This window comes from Rhinolophus ferrumequinum, chromosome 4, assembly GCF_004115265.2.
Source record: "Rhinolophus ferrumequinum isolate MPI-CBG mRhiFer1 chromosome 4, mRhiFer1_v1.p, whole genome shotgun sequence".
Lineage (NCBI taxonomy): Eukaryota > Metazoa > Chordata > Mammalia > Chiroptera > Rhinolophidae > Rhinolophus > Rhinolophus ferrumequinum.
The window spans coordinates 104,776,416-104,797,293 of record NC_046287.1 but is presented as its reverse complement, the minus strand read 5'-3'; the positions used below and the strand labels follow the sequence as shown (position 1 = coordinate 104,797,293).

Sequence of the window (20,878 nt, the reverse complement as noted above, 5' to 3'; positions counted from 1 at the left end):
AACATTTTCCATTGCACCATTTTTATGCGCACTGTTCAGTGGATGAAGCACATTCACACTGTTGTACCACCATCACCACCTCCATCTCCAGAGCTTTTTCATCTTCCTAACAGAAACTCTGTCCCCTTCAATCACTAACTCTCCCCTGGCAGTTTCTAGATAATGTCTGGCCCCAGCCCAGACTCAGTGAAACAGGCCTCTGCGCGAGGACCCAGCGCTGGCGTTTTTAAGAGCCGAAGCCACAGTGCGAGCCGCCAGACTTGTTTGCTGTCAACCATCACTAACCTAAAAATAAAGCCCTTCAAAGTGAGAGGCAAGAGCCTTTATTTGAGATCAAAGAATAGCTACTGGGACACACTGGTTCAGGAAGAAGCCCAAGTAGTGATCTGAGCAGGAGACAAAGGCATTGGTATTTATGCAAAGGGAACGGGGGACAGTGACATCAACAGAAGGGAGGCACTGCTGTTGGTGCAGATAACGTGACACAGTGATGCTAATTCTAAACAATGTTTTCACCTTGCAGTCTGGCAGTCATAATATCTACTTTCTTGTCACCTTTGCAAACAGTTCTTTGGGACACGTGCATGCTGCCTTAGGCCCAGTGCTGAGGTCACTTTGCCCTGTTTTAACATCAAGGTTTGAGGTCTGAGATGTGCCAGGCGGTTCCTCTGGGATGGCAATGCCAGCTCCATTTTAAACTGGCTTCATTTATATATATTTTTTGACACCATTAAACACACAAGGTCCCACTCAAGTGGTTTTGCAGGTCCCCAGCCCTTTCCTGCCACCACCACTTCTGTGAACGTATTAGGATGGCCGAGGATGAGGACAGTCAGCCTAGATGTCACAAATGGGCCCACGCAGCCCTCCAGCCTGAACCGCCAGCCCCTTCATGTGGCCTTTTCCAGTTTTCCAAAACAAGAGTTTATTGTTGTTTTGTGATCATATGAGCAACATTAAAATATCAGGGAAGCAAAAAATAAAAATGCAGTTACCATTTTAAAAACATTCCTATTGCATTTCCTGATTCCTTAAGCCCCCGGAGCACTTCCTGCCAACTGGCTGCCATCTGCTCGTACTTGCTGAGTCCAGACTGGACTGTCCTCTGTGGCTCTTAGCCTGTGTGCACTGCTTCTTGGAACAGTTTTACAGAGCCGAGGGTTTCTTTCCTGCCTCATTGATTTCACATACTGCACCTGGCTTTCCTCTTTCTTATTTAATTTACTTCAGCAACATGAATGCAGTGACTGTATACATACATGGTGAAAGGTACTGCTGACTGGATCATTTTAGCTGTTTTCAGAGAAAAATTTGATTGGCTTAGATGCTTTTTATAATGAACGCACTCCTTACAAAGGGCAAAGCAAAAATCGGTAGTGATCATGAAGCTGGAGTTAAGAACTGTAGGGTTCCTCCCCTGGGGATGGTCTGATTAAGGGCGGGGGAGGCGGTGGTCATGATCCTTCAGGAACACCAAGGTGCTGGCTCCTGTTCTTGTGAGGGAGGAGGAAGTAGGGCTGAGTCTCAGGAGGGTTGTTTGAGCCAGTGCCTCGAAATACAATGGAATTTTTTACATTGCTCTGTTATCCTTTTCCTTTGCTGAACAAACTTGTTAGATCTAATAATTTGTGTGTGTGTGTGTGTGTGTGTGTGTGTGTATTTTTTAGGTTTTCTATATTTAAGACCATGTCATTTACAAAACGTAGGTAATTGTACTTCTTCCTTTCTAATCCGGATGCCTTTTACGGTTTTTTAAGTGTCTTTATCTTTCAGAGGTAAATACTGAAATATTTACAGAAAACAATTATGTGTGGGATTTGCTTCAGAACACCATGGGCAGGGGGCTGAGGGGTATAGGTAAAACAACACAGGCCCTGACTTGCAGCTGATAGTAATCTCTTTACTTTTATAAAAGTTTTAAAATATGCTTGGAGCCATTACAGACTTTTGGACTCAGAACCTCTGGGAAAAGAGAATAGGACGATGCTGTTTAGCGAGCTCCCTGGATTGGGCCTGAAGGCAACACTGTGGGAGGTTCTGCCCCAGCCTGTGCATTAGAAACGCGCTGAGTGGCTCTCCCAGGCCGGGGCCACTCCAGCTTTCCATCTTGTTGGTGCTTTGCCAAACCAGGGTCTGGGTCGAGAAGCCACAACGAAGGATGCCCTGTCACCTTCACAAAACCTGTGATTTACCGCCGTGTCATTTATAGTACATTGACTGTGTATATTTTGGTTGCTTGAGAATGTTAAATTTCATTAATGTACCACTCAGCTAGACCACTTCCAGCAAAAGAAGGACTGTGAAGCCAAGCATAAATGGTTGAAGCCAAGTTTTTAAATTAATGTTCCACTGGTCTATTCCTTTTGTCTAATCACTGTCAAGCACCACAGGTTTCAGTGTAAATTGTCTTCAAACCAATTGTCAATTAACTGTGCAGAATCCGCAGACTGATTTTCTGGTTTTCGCATGAGAATGATTAGCAGTTCAGTAGAAGCAGACAGCTTTTTTTCTTTTAGATACGTTAAAACAAAAACAAAAAAATTAACTCTGCCTTCTAGATTTTGGGGGTGAGATGATGCCTTCTGAGCCGAATGTGGGCCACTATTTCAAAATCCCGTTTAAGGCCACAGACTGTGAAGCACACAGGCCGCCCCAGAGCTGCCCCCTCGGAGCCTCATCTGTGCGTCCCATGATGCCCTCACTGGGACTCCAGCCGAGCCAGAGTTTCTGTTCGCTCCCTCTGAGCACTGTGGCCCTGGTTTTGCAGTGTGTCACTTGGATTTTGTGATGTCGCTCCACAGAAAGCAGCCTGTCATTTCTCTTCTGTCGCTTCCAGGCATCTCTCTACAGTCCTTTCTGTTCATTCTCTTCAAGGTCCCGGGCACAGAAGTGCTCCCTGGGAGTTGCCACTGACACCGGGTCCTCTCCCCTCAGAGCAGCGGCCATTGCAGGTAGGGGCCTTTCGGAGAATGTGGTGCGTGTGCTCCGCCCACACAGACGGGGCTGTGCTCAGCCCTGAGCAGCGCAGTGACGACACACCTTCCAACGTGACATGTTTTCAGCAGACAAGGACTCATTTGTCACACACGTCAGTGTTGTACCAGTTGTGCTTTTGTGTGGGACTTACATGGAACGACTTCCTTGCAAATTCACGGCCCGCCCTGTCAGGAATGTCAGGGCTAGCCCCTTGCCTGGCGCTTGTCCTCCGCTTGTCCTTGGTCGACCCTGTTGGCATTTGACACGGTGCCCATCAGATAGGGGACCTGTTTCCTGGAAGTGACAGAGCGAATTCCTACGAGCACTCCTCACAGTGTGAGTGGCTGCTTCTTTCAAGGAAGGAACTGGAATCACATGACCATCACCCTTCACCCATAGTCTCAATTTCCTGATACCTGAAGGCTTTGCAGTGACACTTTCCACTGGGTGTGTGGACTGACCAAACGGGGTTGCCTCAGAGTGTGCTGGCGGGAGCTGCTCGTCTGTGACTGTCACCCTTGTTTCCAGACAAGAGCGAGGGCATCTGTGTGTGTGTGTGGGGGATGTGTGCATGCGCGTGTGTGTAGTTTGTGTGTTTGTGTGTGTGTTTGTGTGTGCCTGTATTTTTGTGCATGTGTGTATATGTGTGTGTGTTTGCATTTGTGCGTGTGTTTGAGTTTTCTTGACAAAGGATAGGGCTTGACTTTGATCAATTCAGCTAATTATGTGATGAATGTAAAAACAAACCTTCAGAAAATGGTGAAGTGGTGACATGACACCATGGGATGTGAACAAGTTCAAAGTCATCTTTGTATATTTCCAGTCTAACCTGTAAATCCTATGTTTCTTCTCTGTATAATAGCATGAAAGGAAACTAGGATTATCCCTGAACCAGAAGTCCAAATGTCAGAGATCCTGCAAAACACATGGCTCTGCTCTCGCCAAACAAAATACTTGTCAGGCCTTAAAATGGCTTAGCATTAATTCCACAGCTGGCAGTTACGATCTCCAACTTGTGGCATTCCTTCCTAAGGTTAGGGAAATTCCATTCAAAGTCCCCAAGTTCTTTTAGTGTTTTCAGCATGTACAGCATGTAGAATTTAATAGAGCTAAATAATTTTATAGAAAGCAATTCAGTGTCCACAGGAAGTTGGTCACAACTGTGCCTTACTTAAGAATCATCATAAATGGTTTTTTCAGATTTTCTGTTCACGATTCCTAAGAATGCACAGCTCTGGGCTGTAATTGGTAGCATATGGTGCTATTACCTTCTGTAGAAATTCATTGTCGTTAATAATGTGATTCAGTAGACTGAGCACTCACGGGGACATGACTAGCTTTTGCCTCCCTTCTAGGATGTTCTGTTCACTCTTTTGATAATTTGGTAAGCCCTGCTCTTCACAATGTCTCCTTGGATAGAAACTTTATTTACTCAACAAACACCTACCATGTGCTAGAAACCTCACATGCATGGTCTCATTTGATCCTCATGACACTACGAGACAGATATGAAGCCCTGCTTCATAAGTGAGAAAACCAGGACTCTGACAAGTTTTAAGAAACTTGGTCAAGATCTCATAACTAACCAGATCTGTTGGCTACAAAGGCTGGGTCTTTCCAGCACACTCGGTTGCCTCCGAGAGCAGAGGTCCCCAGTCAAGGAAAGCCTCTGGAGGTGGTGGCAGGTTGGGGGGCTGTTTTAAGATGAGAGATGGGGGCTTTCAGAGCAGTGAGCTGGGAAAAGTATTAAGGCTCAAACCCATATGGAAGATAAATAGAAATATAGCACATTGCAGCCTTCCCGGGCACCTGAAATCACACGTTAGAAAGGAAGTGGTTTCAGTCGTCCTGTCACATCTGTCCATCGCTTTCTATGTACCAGTCCTTATTCCAGGTGCTGAGGGCAGAGCTACGGCTGAAGTAATCCCCGTCATAGCACTGTTGGCAGCAGTGGGGTAAGGCCTCTCCTTCCGTCCCACCTCCACTTCTAGTTCACTCGTACCTCCCTCTACCTGGACCCTCAGAAGAGTTCCATGAGACCAGGCTGACGCCTGGAGCGACCCAGCAGCAGGGCTGTGTATATGTGTCGGCGCTCACGGGATCTGTCAGTCTGGAGCCTGGTTTCCAGCTCACCCAGGCCAGGCCACTGCAGGCCAAGTCTGCTAGCCCTGTGGTGGGATGGAGGCAGAAGTGGGCCAGGGGAGGGAGGGACTCAGAGGAGGTCCCTGGCAAGTGTTGAGGGTGTAAAACGGGGTCCTGGTGTCGTGGGACCCAGAGGTGGACAGGTGACTGGGCTTTCACCCACATGCGGCTCCATCTCTCTCCACCTTTCTCCCCACCGGCTTCCACCATCAGCCTCCTAAGTCAGTGGGAGTTGTGAATCAGAAGGTCGGCCTGACTTTGGTTTCCAGCTGTGTGTTGTTTCACCAGCAAAGTGTTCTCAGAAAAAATGACTTAGTGAACTTTTAGGCAAGGCACGCCTCCGTTCCCTGCCCAGATTGTCTTTATTTCGTATGTGGGTCCACACTCAGGTTCATCTTACTCGCCTGGCTGGTCCCTGTAGGCATTTGCAGGTCGTGGGCTTTATGGTAGTTTAGGGGACCTAGAAGCTGCAGCCGCTGGCATCTCCCTTTTGGCAGCCCTGCCTGACCTGACACCCTGCTCTGGTGCTCGCCTTCTGCCAGCATCAGCTTTGCCTCGCCTGCTGCTGAGGTTTAAGAGCCAGTGTCAGGCGAGCTCCTGTGAAGGCCTAGCTGTGAGGTGGGCAGAAGCAGCCCTGGAGACAGTCGGTGAGGCGGGTGGCTGTGTTCCAGGAGGGCTGTGTTCATAGACACTTGACATATACACACATATGACTGTCACAAAGCATAAATTCTATTGTTCTGATTTTTTCCCCAACCCTTAAAAAATGTAAACATCATTCCTAGCTCACGGACCACAAAAAACAGGTGGTGGGCCAGATGTGGCCCATGAGCCACACAAGTTTGCTGACCCCTTGTTGTGGATTGCGTCGAGTCCCTAAAAAATTGGTGTGACGGAGTCCTAACCCCCAGCACCTGAGAATGTGACCTGACTTGGAGAGGAGTCAAGTTGAAATGAAGTCGTTAGGGTGTGCCCTAACCCAGTATAGTTATGTGTCCTCAAGAAAAGGGGAAGTTTGAACACAGACACGTCAGAGGAAGATGGTCTGAAGACGGTCTGAAACTATGGAGAGCATGGCCACCAGTGAGGCAGCAGTGGGGCACCGGGAGCGAGGAAGAGGCCTGGACCAGAGTCTCCCTCACAGCCCGCAGAAGGAACCAGCCCTGCCCACCTTGACCTTGGATTTCTTCCTCCAGAACTGGGAGACAATCAGTTTCTGCTTGTGGTGTGTTGTGAAGCAGCCCCAGCAAATTCATATCACCCTGCCCCGACAGGGCTCTGTCACTTCTTGTCCCACTTCTGTGCTGGCCCTCCCCCACCGGCCCCACCATCCACACTCCACAGCGGCCAGCATGGTCTTTTTGAAATCAGGTCCCCTCTCAGCTTAGAACTTCTCAGTGACTTCCCATTGCTCTGTGGTCATCCTCCTCTCTTATTCTTGACCCCCTCGTAGGGCTCCTAGTAAAAAGGACCTGGGTTTGGGAACCTATGTGATCCTACACTATTTTTATTTTACTTAGTCGTTATAAATTAATTTGGACAAGAGAATTAAGAAATCTGCCAAGAACAGCTCTGCAGCCCCAGGGTGGGCACCGGCCTGTGGCAGGAGCACCAGCGCTTGGAGTATTTGTGCTGGAGCCCAGCTCCCGCTCACAGCCTGTCCTGTCTCCTGAGCCTCTGCACCAGCTGCACTGCTTGTCTCTTCCTCTGTTTTCCTGCCACTTTCTCCCTCCCAGCCAGATTTTATCTAAAGTTTCTCTAGATTTCTGTAGCTGACTGTGCCCCACGGCTGAGTACTTGCACGTTCGTTACGGAGGCCTTCAGCTCACATTCGTTGTGAAAAATAAGCAGTGCTGAGTGAAAGGCATACTGAGTGGGTGTGTGGAAGCTGAGGACCAGCAAGAGCCCTGGAGAAACAAACCCGTCATCCTGCCCTCCCGGTTGGAAATCAGTCCATTAGCTCTGCTCTGGGTTGTGATTTTTAGTGCAGTTTCCGCTATTTAAAATGTGCTTGCCTTTGGTCTTGACTTCTTAAATTTCTAATCCCGGAGCCTGTGAAATTCATTCTTCCATAGTCAGGGGAGCAATGGTGTCTAATGTTTGAATCTTGCTTTCTGCTTTCACAGGGACTATGTGAACACTGTAGCTTTGTGTGTCTGGCTTTTAGTACTGTCCGTCTGATAAGTACTGGCATAATTGTACTGTCCGTCTTGCTATTATCACCATGACATTTGTTCAGTAGCGATGGGCATAACTATGCCCCTTGATTTGGGGGGAAGTCTCATTTTTTTTTCTCTTTCTAAGTCTAAATACAACTTCTCTTCACCATTGTATTTTTCCCTCTATCACAATTCCATCCTGGGAGAGAAACATTCAAATACAGACTCAGTCTTCGTGAATAAGCCAAGTCCTGTTTGGTGTAAATGTAACTTATTAAGAAAAATACCTTGGTTGTCAGCAACCATTTACAGATAAAAGTGTCTCTTTATCCATTTTTATTTATTATTACTCCCCTAAAGTCCCAAGGGCCACTTCTGAGGAAAGGCTTGAAATGTAACTGATTAAAATTTATTATGTAACAAGAATACTGTTTCCTATGGACAGGAAACATTTCAGCGGTTTTATCATCCTTCATGATGGTAGTGAAGGAATAGCTTCTAATTGCAAAGTGAGGATAATGATACCCGCTCTGAGGGAAGAGAAGAGAAAGGGCACGCTTGCTTTGGGCATTGTGTTTCTGCCATCTTTGTGGGGACTTCATTTGTTCATTCTATTATGTAAAAACTAACTGGGCATCCACGTGCTAGGCAGCGGGCTGACACCATGGCAGCTGCCACCCCACCTAAGCCTACACCCTGACCGCGAGAAGCCATAGTCTGACAGGAGAAGGACAAGTCTGCAAGGTGGTGACATCAGGCCACCTCTGCAGGCGTTGCTGCTGGGGGAGCATCGCGGAGACGCTGCGTGAGAGCCAGGCCGCGTAGGGGGTGTAGTGTCTCCTGTTGCTGCCATAACAAATTCCACAAACTTAGTGGCTCAAAGCAACATAGATTTATCAATGTATGGTTCTGCAGGCCAGAAGTCCCACACGGATGTCACTGGGCCAAAGCTAAGACGCTGGCAGGGCTGTGTTCCTCTCTGGAGACTTGAGCGGAGAGTTGGCTTCCTGCCCCTTTGGGTGTCAGTGGAATTTAGCTCTTTGGGGTTGTAAGAATGGGGTCCCTGTTTTCTTGCTGCTTGTAAATTGAGGGCTTTTCAAAGTTTTGAGAGGCCACTACATTTCTTGAATTGTGGCCCATTCTTCCATCTTCAAGTCAGGTCCTTCTCAAGGTGTCATCTGTCTAGCCTCCCCTTCTGTCGTCTTCTCCGACTTTAAAGGACCCTTTAGATCACATTACCCTCACCTGAATGATACAAAACAATTTCCCCATCTTAATGTCTGTAACCTGAATCACATCCGCAGTATCCCTTTTACCCTTTGAGGTCACATATCTGCAGGCTCCAGACATTAAGGCGTGGACATCTGGGAGGCCAGCGTTCTGCCCACCGCATGTGGGTAGTATTCCAGCCAGCAGAGAAGTTAGGGAGAGGACACCCATGCCTGGAAAGGCATGAGCAGGATGTGAGGACAGATCCCATGCAGGAAACAGCCGTTTCATGTGACTGGGAGGCTGGGACACACACGCCTACACAGAGCGCAAGAAAATGCCAGAAAAACATCTTTCCCACTTTATATGGAGGATGTCAGCTTTCCTCAGAGGCCGTGGGGAGTCCTGAAAGTTCTAGCCGGATGTGCATCTGGAAAACGAGCCTTGCTTAGTTAGGGTCCTGTCGAATGGGTCGGAAAGGAGGAACTGAAAGAGGGGGCCAGTCTGAAAATGAAAGGGGTTGTGATGCTGTGGCCTCCTGTCCAAGGCCAGCTCTTCCGGTCGATGGTGTCTTCTGCCCCTCGGGATGTGAGGGAGGAAACGCAGGTATCCTTCAGTCATGGTTTCTGTGGTAATTTGTCTCAGCAGTGATAGAATGACGTCACCCACTGAAAACGAGGCCTCGGACCCCTCACTCTCCTCTCGCTGCGACGTCACCGATTCCCTCCCCTTTCCAAGTACATCTCAGCCTTTTTGTTCTTTGTGACCTTATTCATCACAAATCTGTCTCATCTGTTAGCTTCCAGTCTTTGCTAAGGTTCCAGTGACTGCCAGGTTTTTAAGTCCAGCTGACGCTTTCCAGCTACCACTTGACTTGACTTTTCAGCACCATGTCTCTTTGTTGGCCCCTCCCTCCTTGCAGCACTGTGTTTCTGTGAAGCCACGTTGTCCCCTGGCTCCTGTGCAGCTCACCCTCCTCTACCTTGCCGTTAAATGCTGAGTTTCTTCAGCGTTGAGGTCCACTGCCCGTTCCTCTGTTCTGTCCACCCTGGCAGGTTCCTCCACACCTTCAGCACCAGTGCTCATACACAGTATGGCAGGTGTATCTCCTGAGCTACCATCAGTGTCCCCGACTGCCTTCGAGCACTCCATCGCCTGCACTCCATCTCAGAGGGCACCGCCAAACACAGACTGATGACCTCAGTCCAGCGGATGGCACCCACTCACCATGTACTGAGCAGAAACCCTGGGGCCCTTCCTTCCCCCTGGGCCATACAGCTAGCCTGTCCCATCGCTGGGGTCTGAGTTTTACCACTGCTGTCTCCCCATTTCATCTTCTCTCCGTGCCCGTCACCATCACCCTGGCCCCAGGTGCATCGCCTCTCTCCTCAACACTACAATTTTCTGGTCGCCATCTTTCCTCCCTCCTGTCAGCTCCCACTCACTCGCTACATAGCAGCCAAAGTCATCGTTTGGAAATGCATCAGGTGGTGTCATTCCTCTACTTATGACCCTTCCTGGACTTCCCATGTCCTGAGTGGAGAGACTACCATGTTTATAATGAACCATGAGGCCATCTCCGGCCTCACCCACTCTTTCTCCATCCCCATCACAGTGATCTCTTTTAGTGTCTGAAACGGGTCCTGCCCCAGGGCCTTTCACACGGACTTCTCACACTTACAGTACTCCCCTCTTCATCTTATTAATTTCTTCTCATCTTTTGCATCTCAGCTCAAGTGCTTCCTTGGTCTTAGACTAGGTCACATCCCCTCTGTATCAGCTTTCACGGACACTGTGTCTTTCCTTTATAGTGTTGTTCCATCCAGAATTTCTGTTGGTTTATGGCACTCTCTGACTATGACTTACCTCTCGCACTAGATTCGTAAGCTCCATTTTCACTATTTTGTGCCCAGTGTCTGGGTGCCCGATGTGTAGAATAGATTAGGCACTGATGGAGAGGCTGACATGCCGGGCATATAGTAAGTGCTCGGTAAATATTTATTGAGTGAATGTGTGCATTCCATTGTAGGTCATCTTGACTTTGAAAGATTGTCAAGACACAATAAAAGTAAAAATGTCTAGTGAGTGGTTGGAAGTCTGGAAATGAAAATACAGGATTTTGTGATGCAGATTATAACTTTCATTACCCGTGAACACACCAAAAATTCCTGTTCATACACAATACCAGAGAAAAAGGGTAGGCTGACCAAGGCAAACTCGAGGTTGTTTTTGCTTTGGGTCGCCTTTCAGGGGAGAAACAGCCGTGCCCCATCCTGTCCTGTGAACTTTGGGCACTCAGGTGCTTCTAAGCACAGCGCGGTCCTCGCTCCTGGCTCTACGCCAGATCGCTTAAATTTTTTTCTCACTTTCTGTGACATCTCCCAAATACTTTCCAGCTCTTCTGATCCTCGAGTATTAATGGGAAGTACACAGTCACAGAGCCGTGCCATCTCCTCTGCCCAACTCCGCCATTTCTTCCATGCGCCCATTTCTCTGACATCCTCCTGCAGGCCCGAAATACCAGCCTTCCCCCCTTCCAAGTATCTTCACTTCAAACTTGGGTTCTTCTCTCACTTCTGTCTTTCTGGAGGCTCTTAGCATTTCGGCATTTTCCAAGTTCCAACCTCAAACCCAGAAACTCTTCTTGTCCTGGGGTTACCGGTTATCAGCTGCGATCTGCATGACTGCTTCCTGACTGCTATAGGTTTCCCTTTGGTCTTTGACACTTGGCAGGCTGCCTGCTGCTGGCCTCCTTCCACTTCTACATGTGAAATCGCCTTATCGTAACCTCATCATGGTTTTCCTTATCAAACCCCACTTGTCATGCATCTGAATATGACACACTCATTTTTTTCAGAGCTGGTTGATAAAGCAAAATACGTGGTCTGAAAAGCAAGTGTTCAGTAACAACCAAAACAACAGTTAGCAGTTAATTTTAAATTAAGAGTTAAAAATAGACTGTGGAAGTGTTGTTTTTTTTTTTTTACAGTCAGACAGTGAAATATTATCAATTTAGATTAGCTCAGATGTTTTCCTTTGAAAATTTTTTTTTATTAAAGATTTTTTTATTGGGAAAGGGGAACAGGACTTTATTGGGGACAGTGTGTACTTCCACGCCTTTTTTCCAAGTCAAGTTGTTGTCCTTTCAGTCTTAGCTGTGGAGGGCGTAGCTCAGCTCCAGGTCCAGTTGCTGTTGCTAGTTGCACGGGGCGCAGCCCTTGCGGGAGTCTAACCCGAAACCTTGTAGTTGAGAGCCAGCGCTCCAACCAACTGAGCCATCCAGGATCAGCGGCAGCTCAGCTCGCGGTGCCGGGTTCACTCTTAGTTGCAGGGAGCGCAGCCCACCATCCCTTGCAGCAGTCGAGGAGTCAAACTGTCAACCTTATGGTTGAGAGCTCGCGCTCTAACTAACTGAGCCATCCAGGAGCTGAGCGGTAGCTCACTGACTTCAGTCTTGTTGCGGAGGGCGCAGCTCACTGGCCCATGTGGGAATCGAACCGGCAGCCCCGTTTGCCCAGAGCTCGCGCTCTAACCACTGAGCCACTGGTCTGCCCCAGCCACCCGTCCACCCCTCCTTTGGAAATTTTAATTTTGTTATAGAAATTGATTTTGTTGAGACAAGAGGTCAAACCTTACCATTTTTGTTCTTCCTAAAGCAAGTTTTACGAATTTTAACTGCAAAAGATTAGATTAAATATTTGAATGAAAGACTTTAGAGCATGTAGGAGCATATAGACCTTTATAGTGAAATTTTTCTTTCAGTTACAGACACAACAACATTCCGCTCATGTCTACAAATGAAATAGCAGTTGTAGCCAAATATAAATGTAATGAGAAATAAGTAAACAGTTTGGTGTTGCTGTCATAGCTCACTCAGCATAAAAAGTAAGCTAACACGGGATTTAGCAATTCATCTCTTAATAATGTAAAGAGTAAACATAAAATTCTTTAAATGTAGAATGTGATCTTTATCTTGATAGGATTTCTTTGAGGTCTTCTGGGAACAAATCTTAAATTATTGAGCAATTCTGACTTATGCAATCACATGCTTCATTACTCATCTCAGAGGCAGAATAGCTATTCAGAGAATGAAGCCAAGCTGTTGGAGGCGGCTGGAAGGGCAGGTCTGCAGAGCCGACAAGGTGGCTGCCCCTTAAGGTTTGCTGGGGCCGGGGCTTTCCCCTAAATGTGTACCAGAGGCTTTTACCAAAATTTCTAGGAGGTTCTGTTTTCCAAATGGCTAAAAGCAAAGCAAGAAGAAATAAATTAAAATCAGCAGAAAGTTTACTCTCTCATGATTTTAATATTGGAAAACACAATACATGTAAGAATTGAAATTTAATACTGGGGACCTTTTCCCTGTGGTATCAAAATTGTTTTCCTTATTGTAAAAAATTAGTGTACATTTAAAGAAGGTTAAGATGGTAAATTTTATGTTATGTGTATTTTACCACAATTAAAAAGTGAAATAAAATAATTTTTAGAAGAATCCTAGTGGTGGAACCTATTAAATAAAAGCTTTTAAAAAGTACAAGATATAAAACGTTTCTGTTTATTCATCTACTACCTATTAATCTATTACTGTCTGAAAAACAACACTAAACCACTTTTCTGTATTTCTGACCTCCAGTAATGTGAACTTTTTGGGAAATGCCCAGGAACCAAAGAAGCAAAGGGTCTTTTACTGGTTGGAATCAGTGGTGCTGGTGAGCAGGTCCCCTGGGGCGGCCCAGCCTGTACTCTGCTCTGGCTGATGTTCCAGACAGTCTCTGAGCTGCCCTCTTCCTGACCCCACTTTCCTTATTTATAAGTACATTATAATCATGAGTTTTTTAAGATTACCTGAAGAATGCTTCGTAATTCAGTGTGTCAAAGCTCTGGAGTTTGGTAGACCAGGGTTCAAACCCCAGCTCTTTGATCTGGGACTGGCAGTGTTTCAGGGTCCTTTTCTATAAAACAGGATTAATCATACGGGAGGATTAAGTGAGATCATACACAAGTTTGGGGCAACACCTTGAATGGGGTAAGAACACACACACACGGACAACCACTTGGGATGGAGTAAGGACACACACACAACACTTGGGATAGAGTAAGGACACATACACACACACACATAACACTTGCAATGGAATAAGGGCACACAGAACACACACACAGACACACACACAACAGCTGCAATGGTGTAAGGACACACACACACACACCACCTGGAATGGAGTAAAAACACAGAACACATGCACAGACACACACACACAACACCTGGGATCGAGTAAGGACACACACATGCACACACACCATGTGGGATAGAGTAAAGACATACAGAACATACACACACACACCTGCGATGGGTAAAGACACAAACACACACACACATAACACTTGGGTCGAGTAAGGACACACACACAGACACACACACAACACTTAGGATGGATAAGGACACACAGAACATACACACACACACACACACACACATACAACACCTGCGATGGAGTAAGGACACACACACACACAACACCTGGGATCGAGTAAGGACACACACACACACACACACACACACACACACACACCATGTGGGATGGAGTAAGGACACAGAACAAAAACACACACAAACATACAACACCTGCGATGGAGTAAGGACACGCACACTCGCACACACACCACCTGGGATGGAGTAAGGACGCGCGCGCGTGCATACACACGGGTGCATGCATGCATGAAGTCTTAATTTATACACTGCAACATTGCCCCTACTGTAGGCTGTGGGCTCAGCTGTCCTTGTGTCATCTCTTTTTTCTTCCCTTCTTAGCTCGTTTATATGGATGTACTTATTTAGCTGATTATATATTTAAACATAAACTTTGTTAATTATCATTTGGTAGAAGTATCAGGAATTATAAGACAAAAATCACCCAGAATTACCACATCCAGAGGCTACCATTTTTAACCTTGGGCTGCATATTTTTCTGGACTGAAAAATACATATACATAATATATATATACATATGTGCTTATACACAAAATTAGATATTGCCACTTGCTTTTTTCTTGAACACATCTACAGGACTGTGAGCTCTACCAGGGGCTAAATCATATGTGTCTTTACAATATGGTTTAGCTCATGGCTCACAGCAGGTACTCAAAAATTAAAAACCAAAAGTCCAAAGGAATGAATGCCTCCATGTCAATAAACACATACCAACCATCTCATTAAACATAATTTTCTCTATATAGGTGTGTCACAGTTTCTCCGAGCAAGCCTCTATTTGGAAACTAACTTGTTTCCAATTTGTTTCACATATACATTTGACAATTTTAAGATTTTTTTTCTAAAGGCACAAAGAATAACGCTGCACAGGTTATTAAACCTAATCACCCAGAATCAACAAACTTTTTTTTGACAGTTTTGCTTTACTTTTTTTGAATAAAAGAAAGCATTGCAGATAAAGTTGAAGTCTGCATTTTTCTCTCCTCAGTCAAATTTCCCTCCTTTCTTCTACCTGGACAATGCATTTGGTGTGTACTCTTTCAGTCTGTGATGATACTTATATAAAATACGTGGTTAGTATAGGTTCTGCAGGATTTTGTTTATAAATATAGTGTGTATATAGTTCTGCCATTTGCTTTTTTCCACTCTACAGTGATTTTGAATTCTATCTGCAATCGTTTATCCTTTGAAAAGAGCTGAGCTATTTTACATATTTCATCATTTGAATATCTACTTTTTATTTTCCTACTCTTCCCTATTGATGGACATTTAGATTCTTCCTGATTTTTCTCTATTGCAAACCATGCTACAATGCTCATTGTAATTACATTTTATTCAGTGTTTTACACATAAATTGTAAAATCCATTAAGTTCCTTTTATTTACAATATTTCATTTGACGATTGTTTTTAAAAATTATGTTTTCATTTTGAAGACAGAACAAGGGCAGGACCTTTAAACACACACAAAGGAAGGCTGGCAGCCACCCCGTGGCCTGCAGCCTAGGTGGCGACAGGATGCTCAGTGTGTGAGTGAAAATGTACACAGGTGAGTGCAAGGGGCGCTCCATCACAGAATATTCCCTGCAGGCTACGTCTGCTCCCAGTAGGGTGCCGAATGCCTGGGTCCAGTACAGGAGAAGACTGGAGAATGAAATTGAGTTCCCAGCTGCACAATAGAAATCTAATTATCAGCTCCCAGGAGAGAGAAAACGGAGGGGTGAGGAGGCTCCCGGAAAGAGCTAAGGCAGAGGCAGGGCTGAAAGCCCAGCTGGGGTTCAGCTAGGAAGGGGGACAGGGTGGCATATCAGGGGCTGGAAATGGTGTTAAAGTCATCTAGAGACGACCTTCATTATTGTTTCTTTGGAGATTAAAATTTGAAAATTTCACGAGAGTTGATTAATGGAAAGGGACATTCTTTGACTTTGAAGGTGACAGCAGCCCTCAGCCTCAGGCCATAGACAGTAAGTAGGTGGTAGGAAGTATGACACAGGAGAGCCAGCAGTAGGTGGAGCATTTGGCTGCCCGTGTTACTTCTGCTCCACATGGCAGCACAGTCCCTGCACATGTCCAGGTACCAAATCCATGGCCCCAAATGCAGAGTGTGTGCAGCGGCTGACAAGTCACTTGCTGGCAAATATCAATACACTGTATGTACATCACACAACACTTCTCCTACAGACCACGAGCACAGCACTGGGTGTGAGTCACACCGATTCCATCTGGGTGTATCTGACATCCTTCTCTGTGACTTGATTCCATGGCCCGCCAGCCGTATGTCCGTATGTCCGTCTCTGCCCTCAGTTTTGGTGGCTGACACAGACTTGGTAACTTAAGGGTCCTCCAGGCCTGTTAACTTACTGTCTGCACCCAGGCGGGCGTGAGCCGCCTGAGAAGAGATGGTTTTAGGGACAGTGAACAACTTGTAATGAGTGCCATGGGGGCAGCGTGGAGCCGGCCGGTGACAGCGGCCCGGGCCGCAGGTGGCGGCGGGACCAGGAAGCGGCGGGAGGGGCGGGCCGAGCGCCGGGCGGGTCGGCGGCCGAGCGTGACGCGGCTGCGGTCACGTGACGCCCGTGGAATGCCAACAATGTAGCGAATGTCCCACTTGGGTCTGCGCGTCGGAGCGGCGGCGCGAGCGCCCGGGAAGATGGAGCCGCCGCCGTCCGCGCCGCCGCCCGGGGCGCCCCAGTCCCCGCGGGGCCAGCAGCCGCTGCCACCACCGGCGCCCGGTCCCCCGGCGCGCGAGGCCCCGGAGCCGCGGGCCAGGGCGGCCCCGAGGCGGTAGACGGCGCCGAGGTGAGGAGGGCGGGTCGGGGACTGGCCGGGAAGTTGGTGCGCAGGGGCCCGCTCGCAGCCGCCGCGTCGGAGGCGTCATGGTCGCGGTCCCGGGCCGTGAATCGGTGACCAGTGGGGAGGTCGGGCGGGCGGCGCCGCTTTGTTGCGCGGGGCGGCGGGAGGGCGGCTCCGGCGGGTGGGCAGGGGCGCCGCGGGCCGGGCCGGGCCGGGCCGGGGGCGGGGATCTCGCGGGGCCCCGCCTCCCCCGAGCCCCGGAGGGTCCCGCTCCGGGCCCCGCCGTCGCATGTCACCTCTCTCCTCAGGGCCGCGCCGTCGCATGTCCCCCCCTCAGGGCCGCGCCATCGCATGTCCCCTCTCTCCTCAGGGCCCCGCCGTCTCATGTCCCCTCTCTCCTCAGGGCCGCGCCGTCGCAAGTCCCCCCCTCAGGGCCGCGCCATCGCATGTCCCCTCTCTCCTCAGGGCCCCGCCGTCTCAAGTCCCCTCTCTCCTCAGGGCCGCGCCGTCGCATGTCCCCCCCTCAGGGCCCCGCCGTCGCATGTCCCCTCTCTCCTCAGGGCCGCGCCGTCGCATGTACCCCCCTCAGGGCCCCGCCGTCGCATGTCCCCTCTCTCCTCAGGGCCGCGCCATCGCATGTCCCCTCTTTCCTCAGGGCCGCGCCGTCGCATGTCCCCCCCTCAGGGCCGCGCCATCGCATGTCCCCTCTCTCCTCAGGGCCGCGCCGTCGCATGTCCCCCCCTCAGGGCCCCGCCGTCGCATGTCCCTGCCCCTGGTCCGTGCCATCGAGTGTCCCCCACTCAGGGCCCCGCCGTCGCACTGCCCCTAGTCCCCCGTCGAGCCTTCGCGCGTGTTGTGGTGCTCACGGCCTCACCCTCTCAGTCCCGGGACTCGGCGGGCTGCCTCCGCAGTGCTGGCACCTTACTCGCTGCCCGTGAGCGCCTGTCCTGCGTGCTGGTCCCACGGGCCTTGGTGCTCACGCCTGCCGGCTGCGCTTCCAGCCCTTTTTTGCGGGTACACTTTATGTGCGGATTTGCTCATGTTGACACTATTTTAAGTGAGAACTTTGACATTTACGCATTCCTGCCGGGTAAGTGAGGTGTTCTAAGTGTGCCGGTGACCTAGACTTAAGGGACAGGCGCCTGGGCTCTTCGCAGACTGCGCTGCCAAATACACGCACAATGTCGGGGAAGTCAGCCCACGCCTTACCCAGAAGCTTGAGTGTGCTGGAACGGGAGTGGGAAGTCGCAGGACGTGCGTGACCTCGGTACAAGTGTCCTGTTGAAGTTTCACTCAGTAGCTGAGGGGCCCCCTTTGGTAATGGAGAAAGTAACTGGTGCCTGCTTATTCGGGAATTTGTACCAAGTAGACCTGGCTCCACACTGCAGTGGGACCTCACCTTGATCCCTGAGTGATGGCTCACTGTTTTTGATGCCAAATTAGGAGACTAGGCTGCTTTGTATCGTGTATTTTTTTTTTCTTTAGCAAAAAAGATCCTTACCATCCTTATTGGTGTAATAAGGTAGTAACAGGAAAATCTTCCAAAGTAAGAATGCAGAGACTGTTTAAGAAAGTCTGTTTTAAATTATAATTGACAAGACACTATGTTATTCAGCTTCTCATACAATTTGGTATGGTTATCCAGGCGTATAGAATACACCAGCATTCCTTTGAAATTAAAATTGCTGAGTATTTAATCTTAAAATGTCAAGCAATTTAAAGTGGTATCTGAGCAGAAGACATCAAGCAAAAGGATAATGGTGAGTTACTAGAATCAGAGCATTGTAGAACTGGGAAGGATTCTTCCAGCTTCTCCATCCACTTTGAAATAGTTTTCACTTAAGGGTGAGCTGGAACTGTACATACTTCTTTCTCAGCAAATCACAGGGCTGGTGGGAGGGACTTTCCTCTGGTGGGAGGGGACTGTTTTTACAATGAGATGCCTTGTTGTTTTAAATGCTGTGTTGTAAGTAGCCAGCCCTAGGCTCCCAGATCCCACTGTGTGCGTGGAGGTGGGGGAAGTGCTAATGCTGATAAATGCGCAGTAAACACACAGGCAGGGTTTGGGGAAGCTTTGGGGGTGTTCTGCTCTGTGCTGGAAAACCAGACATACACGGTTTTTGAAAAGCTGCTTTTATATTTTATTTCATGGTTATAATAATGTGAAACTTTGAAAAAATATTCCTTACGGACTTTTTAAAAACAGGCTTGAAAAACAGAAGATGAATTCTGTGAATTTATTTGGTCTTGACTGTAAATCTGCTCTAACGAGGAGCAAAATACCCTGAACAACAGAATGAAGTGACTGACTTCTAGCTCCAGAAGTTCTCTGAATCTCTTTCCTTTTTAAAAAGCCTTAGAGAAAAGCTTAGCTGTTTCACTCAACAGAACTGGGCCTCCAAATTGGACCAGTCCTGGGGTTACCAATCCCACTGTGTGCTGGATGCCTCTCTGAAGTGGGGCTGTGTTACGCAGAACACCTGTAAGGGGCTCCCTGCTCGGACCCTTAGTTGCACTCCTAGTCAGCTTTAAGGGCAGTGTTATTTGATGGATAGGTTCATTCTGGAAGTATTATTAAAACGAGTTGATGTTGGAAATAATGGTTATCATGCTAAAGTTAGGATGGAAATTTGGCATTGCTTATTGCTTGCCATTCACTGAATGAAAATTTTATGTCACATGCCATCTACACCATGTTGACCTAACTGTGATAAGCAGCTTCTTTAAGTTAAATACTTTTTGTTTCTGTGCCAATGTTTGACATTCATGGGAATTTTTCTGGAGGAAAATGAAAAATCTCATATTTAGTAGCAGTGGTTTGTATGGACTGTTATGGCTGTTGCAGTACTGAGGCCCCTAGATTAGCTGGGATGGTAGGGGTCTTCTTAAATTGTAAGTCTGCTTTCGAATGCAGCGGGCCTCCATTTGGAGTAGCGTCCTCACCACCTCCAGGCGGTTACCTGGAGCAGGCATGCTAGGGACAGCCTCTTCCTTGGGTAATTAACTCCTCTCTGCCTCCTGAGTCTCACTCCAGTGTTTTCGTTAAATGCACCCAGAGAGGACCTGCCCCTCCCCAACACTGTCTGCCTGTTCATCTTTCCCCTCTAGGTTTGAGTCTTTTCACAGGAAGTTCCAGACTCCAAGAATAGCTTCACACTTCCTCCATCAAATCATATCCCTTAGCCTTTCCAACTTTGGTGGGACACTCCTTTCACTGGGAGGTTTTCTCCAAACAGGCATGAGCACTGTGATTCTTTGGGCACCACAGATTTACCTCTGTGCGTAGCAGTGACTTCTCATGTGGACTGGGCATTCTGACTCCTGGGTTGGGGTACACCCGGAACTTGGAGGGAAGGAGGTGGGGCAGAGGAGGCTGGGCTTTCTGAAAGATTGAAACCCCTGCTGGAGTATGAACTTGAATATAATCTCGTGTAATCCCGCCCTATATCCTGTATCACACAGCTATCATGTACCAAGCTAATAGAGAATGTGCTGGTTTGCTTTTCCCCTAGATTGTAGGTGTTATTTAGAGGCAACACCTTGTTTCGCCTAGGTGAGACCATATAAGGTCCAGCTCAGTATTTGCCACACGTGTGGCACTTCTAACCCCATTGAAACCTTGTGTCGACGCTGTTGATTGGAGAGTGTTCCTGGACCCCCAGAGGGAGGTAATCACTATGTCCTTGGACACCCTCATTCTGAGGAGTAGCCCCTGCCCTGTGGGTCCCTGGACAGCGCTGGGAGGCACGTCAGCCTGGCAGGCGGTTTGTGACTCTGACACTCCGGCATCTGGCTGGAGGCCTGGCCCATCTGCCTGGTTTAGTTTCATCTTTGCTAGTTAATTATAGTAAGTATATGATTTAAATGATAACTGGAATTTTAGGTCCAAGAAATTCTGTTTTTAAAAATGCCATCATGTGTTATTAGTGGAGGCCCCACGAGACGTGGGTTTGGTGGGTTCTTTGGTTGGTGCTTGATGTGTGTTTGGCAGCCAGTCTAGGTTCATGAAGCACTAGGAGAAATTAGAATAAAAATTCTTGAACATCTGATAGTGTTTTCCGATTGGATTGAGAATTGGAATTGGGTTTGGTACAGCCTAATGAAGCGGTGCTT

At 48.0% G+C, this 20,878-nt stretch overlaps 1 protein-coding gene across 2 annotated transcripts in view; it reads left to right on the top strand.

The window, feature by feature from the left end:
* The window catches only part of LATS2 (large tumor suppressor kinase 2), a 115,511-nt gene that overhangs the window by 24,458 nt on the left and 70,175 nt on the right, over positions 1 to 20,878 (top strand). The window contains exon 1 of one of the 2 annotated variants that reach the window (XM_033104285.1): positions 16,651 to 16,771. The exons of the other annotated variant lie outside the window; for it this stretch is intronic. The gene's annotated coding sequence lies outside the window, so the exon portion shown is untranslated. Of the gene's footprint in view, positions 1 to 16,650; positions 16,772 to 20,878 lie in introns of those variants that run through there. 2 annotated transcript variants of the gene reach the window in all.